Source organism: Rutidosis leptorrhynchoides, chromosome 1 (genome assembly GCF_046630445.1).
Source record: "Rutidosis leptorrhynchoides isolate AG116_Rl617_1_P2 chromosome 1, CSIRO_AGI_Rlap_v1, whole genome shotgun sequence".
NCBI lineage: Eukaryota > Viridiplantae > Streptophyta > Magnoliopsida > Asterales > Asteraceae > Rutidosis > Rutidosis leptorrhynchoides.
Window position 1 is genome coordinate 130,562,765 of NC_092333.1, and position 6,334 is coordinate 130,569,098.

The following is a 6,334-nucleotide window of genomic DNA, read 5'->3' on the forward strand; positions in this document are numbered from 1 at the left end:
TCGGGGTGATTTCTCCATTCGGAGGATGTGATGACCCGTCCAAATCCATTTGGACGAATACATCATTCATCGATTTCATAGTGAGGTACTGACCTCTACATGATAAGTTTTGTAAACATTTCATTCTTTTGAAAAGGCACACCATAAATGAATATCAAATTCCAAGGTTTTCGACATCTGATGATTTCTACATATAGACAATCACCGTAAATAATAGTTTACCATAATTCATCTGTTGACAATGCAGTCAAAATAAGATACCTGGTGATGATTTTGTGAATACAAAGTTTTCTCGGATAAATCATGTATGACTCCATGCACATAGCTTGTATAACGTATAAGCAAACATCGGAAGACTTCTAGGAACCTGAGAATAAACATGCTTAAGAGTGTCAACACAAAGGTTGGTGAGTTCATAGTTTTAATGTTGCGCATGATCTGTATATAAAGGTGGATCACAAGATTTCAGTTGTTTCATCCGAAACGTTTATCAATAGATTCTACGAAATTGAGCACCCTGGTAACTAAACTTTAACGTTATAATAAGTACCCCTGTTTTAACATACATGCAACCAACATGTACAATACACACAATCCAACATGTACTAAACTCAAATAGCATACGTCTGTTTTATAGTTCAGGCTAGGGTTTCTATACCTGGGACATACGAGGATGTCAAGCCCTATGGATCCATATATAACTACTCGCGCCCACCAGTTCTTATAACCGGCAGTTACTAGTTACCAAAGTTAAGGGATTTTCGTTTCAAACTCAGTGTAGAATTTAGTATGTACTTGTGTCCATTGCGTTTTAAATAAAGTGCATGTATTCTCAGCCCAAAATTATAGATTGCAAAAGTAATTAAAAAGGGAGCAAATGAAACTCACCTTAGCAGCACATAAGTTCATTCACCGAAATGTGACCGAAACTTGGAATGCAAAATAACCGTAGATCTCAACCTAGAGAACATACGTTGGTCAATACATGTCTAACAAGCTAGGTCATGTCATAGTGTATCACAATCCTAATGCTCGAGACCGACATGCAAAAGTTAACAAAAGTCATCTCAAAAGTCAACCTGACCCAATATGATCTTTAATTCTATACATGTTTATTAACATAGTATAAGTCTTGATAATTGAACGAATTTATAGTTTATCAAACTCAAAATATTATTTATTTCAGGAGCTATATTATATTTGAATTATCATGGCAATCGAAAATATTTTATTATTTCACATAGCTTTCCAATACTTGTAAAATCAGATTATAGTGTTTATAAAGCTTTAAACATGATAAGACAGTCAACTTTGACAATTGTTCAACAAAACGAGACGTGCCTTATATAGAAATTCATTTACTCGATTAGTAATATCTAAAAATCCAATTTATCAATCTCATAGACAAGTAGTTTAAATATTAATTTACAGTTTCAAACACAATTTCAATTAACGTCAAACATAATTCAGTTGACCATATCTTTTAATCCGTTCATCAAAATCACACGATTTCTAAATGAAAAGTTATTAATTTTTCGCCAGCTTTCCAACAACATGCATATCATATACTTTATATCGGTAGTATATGTATTTAATTCGTGATTCATCATAAAACTATCTAACGACGAAATTTAGCGTACAAGCATGCATAAACATATATACTCGAGCACTAAACATGTATACACTATTAATATATAAAAGATAAGATATGAACACTCATGTATCAATATTGTGATTCAATATTGCAGGAAAGTATGTAGATGCAACGGAAATGATTAATGCTAGGTTGACCTTTGACTCATGATCATAACCCCCAAATAATACCCATAACCTCCATAGCTATAACCCATAATTTCCTTAACTCTATCCCGCTCGAAAAGCTTGTTTTGAAAACGTTTGGCATAACCTCGTCGTACTTCAAGTGATAATAAGTACTTCAAGTGATAATAATAAGATTAATAATAATAATATTAAATTTAATAATAATAATAATAATAATAATATAATAATAATAATAATAATAATAATAATAATAATAATAATAATAATAATAATAATAATAATAATAATAATAATAATAATAATAATAATATAAATATATATTATGATCTTACAGAAGAAAGAAAGAAAAATAAGAATGAAAGAGGTGTAATGAACTCGTTCGAATTCGTTGCTATTTATAGCACTTGGCCAGAATTTTGGGGCCATGCGATCACATGGCTTTCCAGGCCATTTCCCATGCGATCACATGGGGTGGTCTGCCAGCTCATTTGTGTTTTGTTTTTTTATTTGTCGACATATTATTATATATATACATATATATATATATATATATATATATATATATATATATATATATATATATATATATATACATATATATATATAATTTATATTAATTATATATATACTATATTATATTCATGTGCATAGTAGACTTGTAATTTTAGGTCCGTTGACTCGCGCGTTGATGCTCGGTTTATGTCTCGGCTCTGAATTTTCGAATGTTACTTCGTATGCTTTAATAACTTGTACTTTACGTTTCGCGACGTGTACCTTTGTCAAAATATAGACTTACATTACCAATAACTATATTACACGAAGTGTATCTTGCACGTTCGAGTGTTTTGGTCATTTGCTACTTTAAATTACCTTCTCGTTATTTATTAAAATACATTTAATAATATATTAAGTCTTTATAACAAATCGTTTTAAATCTAAGTTTATATTATATTTTATCACGTTATAAAACATATATTTTATCATTCACGAATGTATAATCTGTACGTTTGAACGTGTTGGTTATTTACGTCTTCAAATCTTCGTATTTAACTTTGTCTAATCATAGTCTAATGTTAAACGAATGTGTTCTCGTTGTTTACTAAATAAATTTGAAACGTCATATATATCCTTATATTAAAAGTTAATAATATTTTTATTAATCTTAAAGTTTTAAAACACGTTTTACATAACACATTTTATTACTTAGATATTTATCTGAAACAAATAAGTATAACGTTATACGTTTAACATTTTGTTAATGTTTCTAAATCATAATGTATTTCATTATTTTCATATCAATCAAATCGTTTAATGTTTTATTAACATTTCTTAATTTATTACACACACACACACACACATATATGTATATGTATATATATATATGTATATATATATATATATATATATATATATATATATATATATATATATATATATATATATATATATATATATATATATATATATATATATATATATATGTATATATGTATATATATATATGTATATATGTGTATATATATATATATGTGTATATATATATATATATATATATATATATATATATATATGTATATCTATTTACAATTAAAGTTCGTGAATCGTCGAGAATAGACGAAGTTAAATGAATGTATGAAAACATTTCAAAATTTTTGAGACTCAACATTACAGACTTTGCTTATCGTGTCTAAATCATATAAAGATCTAAGTTTAAATTTGGTCGAAAATTTCCGGGTCGTTACAGTACCTACCCGTTAAAGAAATTTCGTCCCAAAATTTGATTGGGATCGTCGTGGCTGACAATAAATATGTTTTCATGACTCATATGAGTTGAAAAGTAAAGTTTTATCACCATTGAGTAATATAGATAAAACAATTAAATCATGCGAAGAGTACGAATGAAGCTATCACAAAAGATTGAGATGAGTAAATGCAGATTCTTCTTAACCAGTGACGTAATCACGGTAGATTTTCGGAATTCAAGGAAATTAAAGAAAATCTTCGAAATCTAAATAAGATTTGATTCTTCGGTAATTAAGGAAATTAGGATCCTATTTGATTAAATGCGGTCATCTGTCTTGATTGATTTGTCTGATATTTTGCTATAAATTAACCTCTTTCGTTCCATTATTTTCACCACTTCTTTACTTTCTTCTTCAATTCATACTTCCAAAGATTGTGAAAATGTTAAATCCAGTCCTGATTCTTGATATTTTCCTAACTATCGCATCTGTCATTCTTCTTTTCCATTTACCACCGGAGGAATTTATTCACTTCTACTATTATCTTGGGGTTATAGTATTTCTAATTCTCCCGTTTCTTTATCTTGCTATTCGCATTGATATACACGGTTTGTAATTTCTGTGTTGTTATTAGGCTTTATACTTTTCTTTTTATTTCAGAGTTCCATGCTTTTGTTTCTTCTTCCTGACTTCAAGTCAAGCGAATAATGGTCCAGAATTCGTAGGTATGGAGTTTCGAATGATCATAATATACAAAGTAGAAAGGAAAGGTAATAGCACGATTTGATTTGTCAAATTACCAGAATATCTGGAAAAGACCGAATCATCAAGAAAAATATTTTCTTGATAGTTTAGAGGTTAAATAGAATGAAAGAGTTATGTAACATGGTTCATGATGACGTTATGGTCTGTGAATCATCACATTCCATTAGAAACTCAGCATGACTTACTGTAATATAATCACATTGATCAAGTGTCATTATATTATACTAAATCATGCTTCAGTTCCCAACACTACTTCAAAACATTCATATTTTAAATTCGAATTTTTTAGAATTTAGAAACTAAAATAGTTTCCTTTATGATGTAACACAGATATCGCGAAGAGATAAATGATTTCAGATAAGAATAGTTATGAAAATATCTTCAGAAATATCGAGGATATTTATAATGAAAGATACGATGATATCTTAGAATTTCTAATATCGAAGGATGATGAAGAAGTTTTGTCTGTAAAGGTTTAGAGTCAGGAGCAAGGTATTCGCTAAAGGCTTCAGCAGACACTGAATCATTTGGATTCTTTGAAGGTAGGTTTAGTCTTTGTGATTTATCCACAACCTCCTTCTTGGTTTGCTCAATTCATTTTTCAGTACCAAATTTTCTTATTTTTTGAGCTTTTCCAACCCACTATTCTTTATCATTAAACTTTTGGCTGTTAAGGTTGTCTACTATTTTTGCTGCTTCATTCAGCTTTTTCAAAATTTAGACTATTGATTTGTAGACTGGGTGCTTATTCAGAGTTTCAGAATTGAAGTACGTAAGTCCAGGAGATAGACGTTATATGTGTATATATTATTGTTGATGTAGAACGCTGCGAAATTCGAGAATAATGATTGAAGCTTTTTGATATGACAACTATCGTTACAAGATGCAGATGGGCATATGATGGGGTTTTGATAAATATAATGATTTTTCAGAAAGTCAAAGATCAACAAAATTGTTGGTAAGTTTCCTGCTAATGTGGTGGGACATAAATGGCTCTCCGGTAACGACGACGAAAAGGGCAAATGTATATATCAAGGTTACAATGAGGTTAATCCGAATGAAAAAGTCAAAGTTGATTTGCTGGAGGTGTGACAAAATTGGCTAATTTGGAAAGAGATTGCAAAGTTATTTTGGGTAATAACAACGCCAATAGATCATAGATTCATGTTAAACTTCTACTTAAATTCCAAGAGTTTTCCAGGTGCATGACTATATGCATATGTCTTTCCTTTCGTGTGGTTGGATCATCCTATCGCTTGTTTCTTAATTGAGATGTTTTCAAGAATCATGCAGGGTTTGAACGCAGATTGTAATCGTCATACGATGTTCTAGAATTTTGAATAACATAATTATTTTTCTGGGTTTTATGAATAGGAGTGATGTTCTAACATAGTTTTGAAATCAAAGTATAGCTTTGAAAGATGTAGGGATCTAAGAGTGATGATATCGATTATATCTCGACCTGGATTCTGATATGTTAAAATCAGAATATGTAATTGAATTTGAATGAGTATGGTTGTTTTGATTTCTATGAAAGAATCTATCTCGTTGTGAAAGTAGTGAGTATAGTTGATAATTTGTTGAATCAGAATCGAAGAATGTAACATATTAATTGTGAATTTATATATCTCTCGGGTATTACCTACCCGTTAAAATATTCTCACCATTAATAGTTTGTACAAAAGAATTTTTAATTACAATCCTTATGAAAATATACCTACATATATTTTCTTTAGATGTAATCATGGATTTAATGAGTTAACATAATATTAATCTCATCTGGTTTTCGATTAGGACTAGAATATATAATCTCTAAAACTTTAGATATTACATAATCACCGTAGAATTTTTCTTTAATGAAGTTATGAATTAATACTTCATCGTTTGTTGTTGTTGGTATTCCTTGGTATCTACAGGGCGTATGACATTGATGCTCGAGGTACAGATTGTGATGTTGAGGCATGTGATGCGGACGTTGTTGTTGGTGGTGGTAATGGTACTGTTAGTGTAGATGACGGTGGTACTGTTGATGCCGGTGATGCTGC